Source organism: Amphiprion ocellaris, chromosome 23 (genome assembly GCF_022539595.1).
Source record: "Amphiprion ocellaris isolate individual 3 ecotype Okinawa chromosome 23, ASM2253959v1, whole genome shotgun sequence".
Taxonomy (NCBI): domain Eukaryota; kingdom Metazoa; phylum Chordata; class Actinopteri; family Pomacentridae; genus Amphiprion; species Amphiprion ocellaris.
The window spans coordinates 26,444,506-26,459,074 of record NC_072788.1 but is presented as its reverse complement, the minus strand read 5'-3'; the positions used below and the strand labels follow the sequence as shown (position 1 = coordinate 26,459,074).

At 40.0% G+C, this 14,569-nt stretch overlaps 1 long non-coding RNA gene across 1 annotated transcript; it reads right to left on the bottom strand.

Annotated features, from left to right (window-relative positions):
• Nucleotides 1–2,618: 2,618 nt before the first annotated feature.
• On the bottom strand, nucleotides 2,619–4,954 carry LOC129348063 (uncharacterized). Its single transcript, XR_008600477.1, has 3 exons — nucleotides 4,859–4,954; nucleotides 3,585–3,733; nucleotides 2,619–2,677 (listed from the first exon to the last, which is right to left on the bottom strand). It is a non-coding gene; the product is annotated as an uncharacterized LOC129348063 (long non-coding RNA).
• Nucleotides 4,955–14,569: the final 9,615 nt, after the last annotated feature.

Here is a 14,569-nt window from a genome sequence, read left to right as displayed (position 1 = left end):
CAGCTCCATAGGCAAATCCTTAACTCACTGAGCTACAGATCAGATGAAAAGAAATAAATTCGTCGTCCCTTTGGCATCGTAGTTCCTGAAGTGACCACATGGGCGGAGCCAAGGCGGAGTCTGGGTGGAGTCAGGGCGGAGAGTAGGCGGGGAGGTGGGTGGCGGCCTCCCCCCCCAACACCCCCCCCCCCCCCCCCCCCCCCCCCCCCCCCCCCCCCCCCCCGAGTTCTTCGAGTCTCCACGAGTTCTTCGAGTCTCCACAGGTTTTCCCGAGTTTCTGGAGTTTCCACCAGGTCGGAGGCAGAACAAGTTGTCATGAAGAGGTGTTGAAGTCGGCCAGGATGGACTGACTTTTTACAGCGACTAGAAGGAAGACCACTAGAAGAGCAGGTCTTTAACCACCATCCATAAAATCCATGGAGTCGCTCCAGAGAAATGAAGGGAGGTCAACTTTTATCAACCTCCATCCAGATGTTCAACTTGATATCTTTACTTGGACATTTTTAGCACCACAAACCTTTAGTATCACACTTTATTATCATTTATTAGGACTTTAATGGAATCCACCAGCAGATTTAGTTTTTGTTGACAAACTTTATTCTTGTCGTCGTGGGACTGCAGTATTTAAAACTGTTCCTTCTATTTGACCTCATGTTTATTAGTTTTAGTGGAGAAAGTTATTTTAATTGTCCATTAGTCTCTTAAAAACCAAATAATAAATTGGATTAGTCAAGAGGTTTAAATTTCTTACTTTGTCATATTTTAAATATGACAAAAAAATATAAAAAAAGCGTCTTGAGACAATTTGACCTGTAATTGGCGTTATATAAATAAAATTGAATTAAATTGTATGTATCTTGTAATGTTGGAGTAATTCAGCCATATATGTTGGAAAACACATTTTCTTTGTCCATTAATCTGTTGATTGTTTTCTCCAGTAATTCATTTCTTGTTTTGGTTTATAAAATGTCAAACCCAAATATATTCAGTTTACTGTCATAAAAACCAAAAAGATTTACATTCATGATGCAGGAATCAGGCAGTTTTTCACTTTTTATCTTAGTTTAGTCAGAAAGATAGTTGATAATGTGTGAATTGTTGCAGCTTGTGAGCCGTAGAAGGTTTTAATCTTTGGGGCCGAGTGTCAAAAACATTTAGAAACCAACATCAACAAAACACTCAACAAAGATTTGAACATCATTAAAGGGAAATCCAACTTTTGCATGACAATGTCTAATTAAAGGACATTTATTTCCAACGTAAATGTGTGATATTCATCCTCTGGAGCTTTCTCTTCACATCGTCTTCCACCTGGACTGGTTTGGTCGGGAGCATGTGCAACAAACATTTGAAAAACTGCACTTTAACATCAATGAATGACACTGAAGTTTAATCTCTACATAAATGAGACTGAGTCTGGATGTGCTGCTCTGTCATTAACTCCTAAGTTTAGGGAAAGTTCAAACAAAAGAGGACAGTTCAGATAAGACTTGAGAATGAGCTTATTTTGAACAAACATCTCAGACTTTCTGAGCTTCAGCACCTCTAGCAAGATATTTTAACAACAAGCAACTCAAGAGATCCAGAAGTTGGAGAGAGTTAGCTTTAGCTGAGCCAAAGAACATGTGGGACGCTAACCTAGCAAACATTTCAGACTTTTCTCTGTGAATTCTGAGAAATAATTTCCTATTTAATGACAGAGCTACACATCTTAACTCAGTCTCATTAAAACAGACTCTAATTCAGTGTCATCCATCCATATTAAAGTGCAGTTACCCAAAATGTTTGTTGCATGAGCTCCAACAAAACCTGTCCAGGTAGAAGGCCACTTTGACAAACAGGAAGTGGAAGATTCCAAGCAGATTTATAGAAGGGGGAACCGGACTGTACTAAGTGTGGTCGAGTATAGAGGGGTGTTTTGTGGGTTTTTAAGGCTGATAATGATTATTAGTGAGACATTTGGAGTAGATATTCATTTGCAGTAAATGAAAGTATTTAAAATCTTGGAGTTAAACTTAGAAGAACACAAACTCTAACAGAAAACTTTGTTGATACGTTTTTGTTTTGTTTACAGATGTTAAGTTAAAGGTTTGTTTTATTCGTGACGTATAACCAATCAAATCACTCCAGAAGACAGAGCGACCACAGGTAGATAAAGGTTCAGAGCCAAAGTAGCACCATTTTTAAATGTATTTATTACCGTAAATCAGTAAAAAATAAAATACTGATAATCAGTAAATCAGTCAGCCCACAATTACTACAATTCTACAATGTATGTCTCTTTCCTTTGACTTGTTATTTGTACAATATACGATGTATATGATGGCGTTTTTTCATACCAAAGGCTATACTATGATGTTTTCTAAGAGACATACGATGCTACTCTGGTTGTTCTGGCTGGGCTGCTGCACTCCTCCTCTGTTGTTTTCTGGATTGTACTCAGCTGCTTCATGCCTTCGTCCACCGGCCTCCGTTGACTCGTCCCGCCTGCCGTCTCTGGAGCTGAAGCTGGATTGGAACAGACCAAAGTACAGTCCAATCACGATGCCAGCTGCCTCTCAAAAGGCTCCTTCATCTGGCAGGTGGCCACTTCTTCTGAGGGGAAGCTGAGCTGGCCCGCAGAACTTTGGAGATGTGTTCCAGTGGTTGGTGGATGTGTGGGGAGATAGAGAGGGACCTTTGAATTGTTCAGAAAGGAAAACAGGAACCCATTGGTAGTTTTAGTTTAGGGTGCTACTGCGGTGTGTTTTTGGGTTTTAAGAGGTGAACAGGAAGAGTTTTTTTTCGTATTGATTATCTTTTACTTTGTTCCTGGTTGGAATGCCCATCAATGTCAACATGAAGTTCACTTTTAGTTCTGTTTATTTATTTTTATTTTACTAACACCCATTTGCTTTTAACCCCCTCACATGTTGTGTTGTTGTAAACTTACTCTTTCAAATAAATACTCGTCTAACCCTCTGGAAACCAGGTTTGGACTGTTTTGTGTTGCTCCTCACCTACTTCAGACAGCCGGACACAACAACGTTTTGTGGACCAAAGCTAAACTATGACGTTTTTAGAGCAACATGCTATACTATAGGCTTTTTTAATTGACATATTACTATGACGTTTTTTTGGGTTTTTTAGCAACATATAAGAATTTGAACAGTTTTAAAAATTACTACTTTTACTTGTGCAATGAAATATTATTCTATGGCATTTTTTAGACGACATATTATACTCTGATGTTTTCTTGAATAACATACTATTTTGACAATATCCTGCACTATGACATTTTTTGAACCACATATCATACATGACAATTTTAGGCAACATCCTATCATTTTGCGCTTTTTGAACCACATAATAATCTATGTTTTGTTTTTTTTTCTTGCCAACATGCTGTACTATGAACTACAGGCCATACTATGTTATTCTTGAAAAGTATACTATACTTTGACATTTTCTGAACTACATCCTATACTATGGCGTTATACACAGAGTGCTTTGGTTACATGTTGATTTATAATCTAGATTTGTTTTCTGTTTTGTTTTTTGACGGGATTACCACAGACCTGACTGTGAACACCGTTGACACCCACCTGAGGGAGACGCTGTCTAAGATCTCAAGGCTGCTTGGTCGTGGTCTTTCTGGTCCTGCTCCAGAACGCCTTCATCAACTACGTCTTCTTTTGAAGAGGCCCTCAGATGCTGCAATCTCTGACCTTCAGGAGGAACTGCTACTTTCACTCTGTAACGAGACAGCGGTTATTTTAAAGACCCAGCTCCTGGTGGCTTTGACTGAAAGTTTAACATCCATCAAAACGGAACTACAGACAGTTAAATCTGAGCTGTCGGTCAGTATTTCAAACATCAAGTCCGACCCAGCTGCCCTAAAGCACGCTGTGGGTGAAACGGAAACTTCACTCTCCACATCACTGACGACATCGTCACACTCCAAAGCAGAGCACCTGTCTGCTGAACTTTTAAAAGTGGACAATAAATGTGAAGAATGTGAGCAGCAGCAGACTGTGAGCAGCGGAACAGATGTGATCAGAAAGAAGTCTTTTTTTCTTTTCTTTCTGGTTGACTTGATGCTGTCAGATGCAGATGTTGGAGCTGATTCTGATCTTTCAGGATAAAAAGCTGCTTTTCCTTCATCGACTTTTCAGGAAATTATTCTCTCAGGTTTTCCTTGCTATTTATATTTTTATTATCTGTGATTATTTCATTATTGTAAAATAAAGTTTGAGGCATAAAGACTCATTTAGTTATTTTGTTCCTGAAATCTTTGACGTAGCAGAACTAAACTTCCATTTTCATTCTTGTGCTTCTGATACTAGAACTAAACGTGTCTTCAACACGGATCATCTGGTTTTAATGAATCAGCAGCAACATCACAACAACAAATGAGACAATTTTCAACAAATTAATGAAACTGATGTCATTTAAAACTATCAGTCTGTTTTAGTGTCAAATTAAAGCTGATTACTGACAACTAGAACATTAACGTTACTGTTTTAATCACATTTAAGTTTCCTGAACGTTACATTAACGTCAACCAGCCACAGTTTTATGAACTTAATGAGCCACATTACAGGAACACAACACACTTCAGCTGCTGACAGGAAACAACAGAAACATCGTTAGCTTGATGCTACATTTAGCTGCTAATCAGGACTGCTCAGCTAGCTCGGTTAGCATCGCTAACATTAAAACTAATATTTACTGGATGCTAACTCTCTTCTCTGGTCAACACACACAGAAATAAACTCCACCAACATCTGGAGTGCATGGCACACATTATATCTGACACTAAAGCTGCATATAAAGTGCATTAAAAGCGGCACCGATACCAAAATAAACATTAATTTACCGAACTATCAGAGTCCTTTCAGTGTCTGCTGGTACAATCAGCCGAAGGCAGAAAACTGGTTAAAACAAGCCAACGGGCAGGAAAACTGTCTGTGGAGAAGGTTCTGCTGCTGCACCGATAAATAAACCAACAGTTATATCAGAATTAATCCAAACGAGGAGAGCAGAATCTCTGCTGCCTCCTCCATAGGACCTGTCAATCATTCCAGACCAGACTGTCAAACAAGTAGTCCCGCCCCCTGGCTTCGTAAAACTTTAACGCTCTATAAAAAATTTAATATTGATTTATTTTAAGATCGGCCACCTGATCTCTCATTTTGACCATGAAAACTAATGAAAAAAAATTATATCCAGTCTATGCACCGTACTCTGTTTGGCTCCACACTTGCTGATGACCACTTCCGGTCTCAGAAAATGAAAAAACGGAGCTTTTTTCATTTCTGTCTCTTACTGATTTTCTTTTTTTTTATTCTAAATATAAAATGAAAATCAAAGCATTTTCAAAATTTCGTATGTCCCTTTTTGATCATGAAAAGGAAAACGCCTTGTATTTCAATTTTATTTTTTCTATTTTAAAACAAAAATCAAATAACCACTTGTTTTTGGTTTTTCAATAACCGTTTCAGAACGGAAAATCCAATTGCCAAAATATACACGGACCGGTCACCCAGGCAATTCTCTGTTTTCCATGAAAATTCCCACTTTTATCCATGTGCTAACATAACTGCACAAGGGTTTTCTAATCATCAATGAGCCTTTCAACACCATTAGCTAACACAATGTAGCATTAGAACACAGGAGTGATGGTTGCTGGAAATGTTCCTCTGTACCCCTATGGAGATATTCCATTAAAAATCAGCCGTTTCCAGCTACAACAGTCATTTACCACATTAACAATGTCTACACTGGATTTATCATTCATTTAGTGTTACCTTCATTTAAAAAAAAGCTTTTCTTTCAAAAAACAAGGACATTTCTAAGTGACCCCAAACTTTTGAATGGTAGTGTATGTCAAATAACAATATTTTGTGCTGAACGAAAAAGAAATGTTGACTAACTCTCCACCAACTGGGGGATGCAATGGGTGATGAGCTAATGGGGCTTTCGCCATCAGTGGGTAGGGTTTTAAGGCCTCTCATGCAGGGATACTGTGATCGAGTAAATACTGAGGGCCCCATTTGAGTGAATAAAGTCACACATCACTGTATCTGGTGAGAACATTTTTTTAAACACTTTCCAACAGAGAATTGTGACTGCAGCTAAATCACAGCTCAGGATGAGTATCCCTCTTGGCAGCTAGCAAGAGGGGCCATCTGCAGCCAGAAGACTAAACAAACCATAAATGAAATTATGTGCACTAGTTGCACAGCGTAAAAAACAATGGCCCTGGTGTACGCTGGAAGGCTTCCCTACACGCCCACGCCTTACGATGCTACAATGGAAGGTGGCTGATAGGCTGTTAGCGTTGCTGTTGACTGAACAGATGGCTTGTGTGTATTTACAAAGGTGTAGATGCTCAGAGTCGTCGCCACTCTGAGAGATAAACATTTTTTTTTTTTGCACATATTCAAAATTTGGCTTGGAAAATGCTTCTTTCAACAGAACGTTTTCATTGCAGAGTATCCCTCGCAGTACAATTATACTGGCAAAGTTAAGTCTGAAGTGCGCTCCCCCTCGCTGTGGAAGATGTGTTCATTAGTGTCGAGCTCCATGACTCTCCCTTTGCTACTGAAAATCTCTCAGATCTCTCTGCTTTGCTTGTTACTCCTGCTTGAAGAAGATCAAATGCGTGGCGCACATGCAAATCAAGACATGTGTGACACATTGTGAAGTGGGCATCTATAATGCATACGCCGTCAGGTTTAGGGTGCACGCGTCCTAACGCCAGATATTTCAGTCAGCGCTGCTCACGTGGCGGCAGGAGGAAGAACATCTCACTGCAGCGAGACTGACTGACAGACAAGGCAGAGAAGATGCAGAAAACGCTGAACTGAGGGGATAACCGGGTGTTCTCAGGTTTTTGTCATTGCACATTATGTATTCCTGCATTCAACACATGCATGACACTCCGACATCACGGCGATCTAAAAGGAAAGGAGCTGCTTAATAAATTCTCTTTGTTCACACACCAGCTGACATATGGTATGATCACACATAAGGCTTTATCGTGAATTGTAGTGGAAAGGTTTACTTTGTTATGTAGATATTTTATTTAGTTGTAAACTAAAGCTTGTTTCCTGGATTTTCTGCAAGGATGCTGCAGACATTCTCAGGCTCGGGGTTTACGTAATTTATTTACAAGCTGCAAGAATCAACATTATTATTGGTGGTTTGAATGTATAAACTCACAGATATGCATCCGCTCTGTTGTTCCTCTCAGTCACTCAATCAGCCCCACCTTAAAACTGCCTTCCTAATCATGTGTAGCTCCCTCATGCTGCAAAAAACCCTCTGATTCACCAGTCCTGGACTCCACAGGCATCTGAAGGTGTTCTGTGGTATCAGGCAACAAGACAGCAGCAGATCCTTTAAGGCCTCCATGGATCAGACTTATATCATAGGATTTCATATAATAAGGTAAAAACCTTGTGAATTTCAACTAAAGAACAGAGCACCCAACAATCTAAAGTTGCCTTTGGATTCCCCATGTTAGCGATGGTCGGTCAGAACAAAAAAAACCCTTTAACCCTCCTGTTGTCTTCATTTACAAGCACCAAAAAATATTGTTTCTTTGTCTGAAAAAAAATCCAAAAATTCTGCAAAAAAATTCCCCAAATTTCTGAAAATTTGCAAAACCTTCAGGAAGAAAAGTCCAATAATTCCTTAAAAATTTCTTTTAGAGTTTTATTTAAAACAAAAAAATAAATAAATAAAAAAATTTGGCAAGAAAATTCTTGTAAATGTTTTCAAAAAATGAGTAAAAATCTTGCAAAAAAAATTCTAAAAATATCTAAAATGACTCCATATATATCAGTAAAACTTCTAATATTTTCTTTAAGAACATTCACAAAAAAATCAGCCAAAATCCAGCGAAATTCGCTGGATTTTGGGGTGGCAAGAAGGGGCTTGGCTCTGAATCGGTGGTCCTACGTTGCACTGAGAGACAGGTTCAAGGACGGTCATTGTCATGGAGACCAAAGATAAGCTGCCATAATATTCAGAGTCAGAAATTTGGGGTGATCGTCTCACAGTGTGATGCTGCTGGATCTACGACAACTAACTAACCAATAGAAATGCAGGATGAAATGATGTACTGATCAGCAAGACACTGGCGCTGAACCCACATAGATGATTTACAGCGACAATGGCGAAAGATGTCAGATTTAAACAAAGATGACAGCCTAGTAGAGGTTGTGGCAGCAGAAGCCTTTTAGACGTGTCCTCCAGCTCGTACCACAACCGGACAAAATGGACAAAGCATGGAAGGACGTAGCAGTGGAATTGCAGCTCCCACGTTAGGAAGTTAACATTAGCAGCAAGCGAGCGAAAACACACACTCACAGAGCTGTAAATGGTGGTGTATTGTAGGAGATCCGTTTATGCTTCGGTTGTTTATTTTTCATGGATGGACGGCGCACGCTGATGATGTTTTATTCTTGCATGTTCACATCGACTCACGTACATCGTAGCCTGAGATTCAGATTCATGTCGTACAGTGTAGAAAGCTGGGAACTTGGAAGATTGTTAAAATCACACAGTGTGTAGAGACCTTAACAGGGAGGGAAAATAAAACCTCATGCAGAACCAGGCTCAGGGAAGGCAGCCATCTGCCTCGACTGGTTGGGGTGAGAATGAGGAAGAGGTGCTGAGGATAGCAGATGAGAACAGACAAACAATACAAACAGAACAATGAATTTGATTTTCCAGAACATCCCACAGATGTTCTATCAGATTGCAACATTAGGGCTTTGGAGTTCAAGTCAACACTTCGAATGCTGTGTCATGTTCCTCAAACTATTTCTGATCAGTGTTTGCAGTATAGCAGGGAGCTTTAACCTCCTGAAAGGCCGTCAGGGAACAACGCTGCCATGAAGGACTGTATGGAACCATGTTTAGATATGTGTCAACGTAACATCCACATGAATGCAGGACCCAAGGTTTCCCTGCAGAACGCTACCTCGAGCATCACATTGCCTCCTGACTTGCTTTTTCCCATCCTGCTGCCATCTCTTCACCAGGAACACCACGCATCCAGCTGCTCACATGGTGGAAAACAAGGGTGACAAACATGTGGCCCGCGGGCCACAAGCGGTCCTCCAAAGGATCCAATCTGGACCTGAAGTGTAAAAATTCCAGAGAAGACATGAACTCAGGGGCGGATCTAGAAAAATATTTATGGGGTGGCAAGAAGGGGGCAGGCATTTTTGAGGGGTGGCAACATACATATATAGATGTGTATATATACTGAATGTAATAGTTTGATGAGAAATAGTATATACACACTACATATGGGCACAGGCTGCCATTTACAAACTCATACAGACAAACTTAATCTCATTTGAAGTTTCATGTGAAACAGTTCATACAGTACTTATTAGGAGATAGATGTATGGTAACACTGCTGTAAGTGGGGCATTTTCACAGGAAAGGCATTAAAGGAAGCAAACAGTTTTTGACTGTCAGAGTGGCAGCGTTGCAGGCACCATTTGTACAAGAAGAAACTATTCAGAGAAAAACTTACCCATGAAGATCTATGGACTGAGCTGTACTAAGGGGAGCATAAATACACTGTGTGGAAATAAATGGGTCCCGGCACTCAAACAAGCTACTGGACATCACTTTGATTCTATACTGAGAACACACATTCTCCCCACTTCTCCTTCTGTAGTTTGAACTTTTTTTTGGATAGATGAGGTGTTTAGTGATTATTTTGATGTTGTGTTTACTTCATGCAGTTCATACAGGGCCTTTCTGTGCAGTTTTATTATGTATATGCAAAAGAACATTAAAAACAATAACAAAACTGCTTCCTGTTCAGCAGGATTTACACCATTTACACTCGTGTCACATTTTAAACTTTTTTTCTCACACTAGGTTTTATTAAAGGTGATATAAGATTTTCTCAGTTGCCAAAAGAAAGATATAAATACAGAAGAAAAGAAAACAGTGCAGATTCTGTTGAGGTCACCATTGAACAGCTTTGTAAAGGCTCAGCAGTGAGCATAACATGAAGTTGGGAAGCCTAGAACAGCTGAATGTGGAGATTTCCATGCTGCTCAGCAAAATGCTTCACAAGTTTATCTAGATCTAATGCTTTTGTGCGTTTTTCATTCAATGCTGAGTACAGCCAAACTCCATAGTCTCTTTTCTGTCATAGTAGACGGTAAATAAGGCTTTATGAGCCTAAGAGATGAAAAACTTTGCTCACAGGTAAAACAACCACTATTTTACACAATCTGAACAACTCATAAAAACATCCTGGTATGGGTCCAAAAACTGAGTGAACTCCATTACAGTGGTAGGACTCTCCTTTTCCAGATTTTTTCTGTCCACTACTCTCCTCGTCTGATGTAACTTGTGTTTTGATCCTCAATATTTGAATCATAAGCTTCAGCCAGTAACAGAACAGCTTCCTCTCTCAAAAAACTTGGACTTGACGGATTTAGTGCCTGGACACCCTGCACAATTTTACATTGGTGTTAGAAAATCTTCTTCCTATTTCTCCAACCATGTTATCCAGAACTGGATGGTACACAGAGACACAAAAAGTGTGTTTGCTATCTGGAACTACATGCTGTCCCAAGGTGGAGTGGACGACAGTATCCTGAAGCACCTTTGTTGTCTGTCTTGGCCTCTTTGGTTTTCTTTGACTTGTATCAATGTTACTTCGTTGACATAAATCAAAAAATTTCACTCCACATTTCCTCAAAAGAGGCTTGACTACGGTACTGGACCAGTGTCTCTTTAAGTGCTTCAATAAGTCCAACAGCATTAGCATAGTCCACTGTTTTAGACTGGAGCATGTCTGATAAAAAATTGGAGTCACTCAGGACCTTTCTGGACAGAACAAGAAATCCAGCAGAATTCTGATCAATCAATATCCCTCTTGCTTCAACAGCTCTTTGTGGATGGTTCTCAGATGCAGCTCTTCAAGCTATACTGTACTATTGCAGGCCACCTGTCCAGAACATTGCAACATGCTGTGTGCCTACAGGCCCAACATGCATCACTTAGCTGTTGGAGCTCCCTTGGTGCACCATCAAACATCTCCTGCTGCACTTCCAGCCATTTGTTCTGTACATATGAGCCAGACATGAATACATACAGTTGTTCCAATAATGAGAAGTTTCCTGCATCTGCTACACTTTTTACAGGATTTGCTAGAACTAGGTTCAAGCAGTGTGAACTACAGTGAACATAGAAGGCATGTTTAGCTACTTCTTTTATTTTTGCTTCAACACCTGCATGTGCATCACTGCTGCACCATCGTAGTCCTGGTCTACAAGGTTTTCCTTGGACTCCAGCCCATGCTTCTCAAAGAAGCATATAATCTTGTCACTTAAGGCAGCAGCATCCAGATGTTCTGCCACATCAAACTCCAGAAAGCTCTCATGAACCACACTGTTGTATAACTATCTCAGAACAAATGACATTTGTTCTTTTTTCTGAACATCTTTAGTTTCATCAACAGTAACTGAAAACTGCTTGCTGGTTTTAACTTCCTGGATGATTTCCTCTTTGACCATTGCAGCCAAGCACTCAAGTAATTCATTCTGTATTGTTTTACTGGTATATTTTGCATTTTTAGCTTGTTGTTGAAGTCTTTTTTTAATGATGGGGTTATGGTTACCCAGCAAGTCTAACATAGACAGAAAAACACCTTTTTTTTGGAGTTGAGACTCCCTGTGACCTGCTGTGCTGTTTTCTGTGGCTGTTAGAAGTAAAATTTCAGCTGATGTTCTAATGTAGTACTGATTTTCAGCCACCTGCTTCTTTTTTTGCTCATCCATTAGTCCAAACATTGAGGTATTTTTATCCTGAATGTTCTTGTTCTCTGTCCATGCAAACGTTGCATTTCCATGTCCTTCAGATCTGCCATGAGAACAGAAACCATGTCTTTCATTGTAGCCTTTTTCCAGTTGTGATAACCCTCCAATGAGGTGGAAACAGTCTTTGGAGCATCTGGGAGGGAAAAATGCCGACATGCAAAACAGTAAGCTGCATCTTTTGATTGTGAGTTTTCTAAGCAGGGATGAAATTTGTACCAGTCGCTGCAGAAGCTTCTTCTGGCTCCTCCCTGGAGGGAAACTGTCTGGCATTGGCTGCACTGGAACCTCACACCTGGACTTGGATACATCTAGAAGATGGAGGGAAGGAAACATTCAAACTGCATTACATCTGAACTAATTATACAATATAACAACTAGTAAAAACACAACTGATTATAACCATCAGACTGTGTTAACATACACTAGCATTTTAGCCTGGGAGAGGATTTTTAGGGTCATTTTTTAATTTTGGAATTTAACCTGACCAATATATCTAAAACACATTGTACATAAAATATTCAAACTCTGTCTCCATCTCATTACACTTTCACAATTTTCCCACAACCTTCCTCAATTATTCATATTTAAGCAAACATAAATATTTGTATTTATTTGAAGAAGTCTAAGCAATGTCTCTTAAATGCACCTTACAACAAAATGTGTGTTAATGTCATTAGTTGTTGTTATTTCTGTGTAACTTCTTCTACTACGCAGCAACAGTTTCCATCCCATGAGGAGCAGCTGGACTGCAGATGGTTGGTGATGGATCAGGAACTCTCCTTTCCCTTTCACTGTTGGAACCCTGCATATCATCTTGGTGATGTTCTCCCTCCTCCATCTCTTCTCCAACCTCCTCCTGTCTCTGCTCACCATCAGCTTGTATTTCATCACATTTCTGTTGTATTTCTCTCTCTCCTTCCACATCATCTTCGTCTTTTCTCTCCTTCCACATCGTCTTCTCTATCACCTTTGCTCAATTGTTCATTTTCTATTTCTGTCGTCTTTCTCTTTGGCAAGAAAAAACTGCAAATGCTGCCTTTCCTCTTCATGTCTGTAAGATTCAAAGTGATTTCAGTGTTTTACAGAATCAATCTTGGCTCTTGTAGCCTACTTTACACAGATAACATCAGACCTAGCTAACATTACATGTATGGTTAGCAAAACAACGTTCTTCAACCTGATTTTTATTATCTCAGAATCAGCACTGCAACTATTCTAGCACTGTGCTTTCATTATAATTACATTTCTTAGTAGACAGACATCGATAGTTGCTCCCTTTCTACCTCTTTCCTCCTGCGTCTTCTTTCCTTCTGGCTCCCTCGCTTTTTCCAAGCAAATCAGTCTCTTACTGCGCATGCGCTGCAGCCGCTCTGATGTCATCTCGTGCTGCATTCAGGGCAGTCAGACATTGGAGGTCCTCGGTCGTAAATGTCAAATTCGTCGGTGCAAATTGGGGTGGCAGCAGGGGTGGCAAGGCTTTCTTTTAGGGGGGCATTTGCCCCCCTATGCCCCCCCAGTAGATCCACCCATGCTCCCAAAGTAAAACGAACCTCTGTGCCTCCAATCTCGGAGAACAATAATTCTCTGGGCGGAATTCCCAGGGTGGCGTTGTCGGACACCTGATCTCATTTTGAAATTGTACAGTGGGGATCGAAAGTTTGGGCACCCCAGGTAAAAACTTGTATTAATGTGCATAAAGAAGCAAACGAAAGATGGAAAAATCTCCAAAAGGCATCAAATTACAGATGAGACATTCTTATAACATGTTAAAAAAAAGTTAGATTTTATTTCCATCATTTACACTTTCAAAATAACAGAAAACACAATAATGGCGTCTGCAAAAGTTTGGGCACCCTGCAGAGTTAATACCTTGTACTGCCCCCTTTGGCAAGTATCACAGCTTGTAAACACTTTTTGTAGCCAGCTAAGAGTCTTTCAGTTCTTGTTTGAGGTATCTTGGCCCATTCTTCCTTACAAAAGTCTTCCAGTTCTTTGAGATTTCTGGGCTGTCTGTCACACACTGCTCTTTTAAGGTCTATCCATAGATTTTCAATGATGTTGAGGTCAGGAGATTGTGAAGGCCATGGCAAAACCTTCAGTTTACGCCTCTTGATGTGATCCACTGTGGATTTTGAGGTGTGTTTAGGATCATTATCCATTTGTAGAAGCCATCCTCTCTTTAACTTCAGCTTTTTCACAGATGGCATCAAGTTAGTGTCCAGTGTGAAATTTTATTGAATCCATTTTTCCTTCTACTCGTGAAATATTCCCTGTGCCACTGGCTGCAATACAACCCCAAACATGATTGATCCACCCCCATGTTTAACAGCTGGACAGAGGTTCTATTCATTAAATTCTGTGCCCTTTCTTCTCCAAACGTACCTTTGCTCATTGCGGCCAAAAATTTCTATTTTAACCTCATCAGTCCACAGAACTTGTTTCCAAAATGCATCAGGCTTGTCTATATGTTCATTTGCAAACTTCAAACTTTCCTCTGAACTCCACAAACACAGAGAACTTTTCTGTTTTCAGTTTGTTCCATTTTTATTTCATGTTTCTGAAACAGCTGATTTAGTCTGAGAACAAGTTTCTGTTTCAGGTTCTAACTAAATGTTGATGTTCCTCTCAGACTGAACTATAAACAACCTGGAAACGTTCTGGATGTTTCTACATGACACTGATCATCAGTCGGCTGATGGAGGAGAACAGAACCAGACGTGATG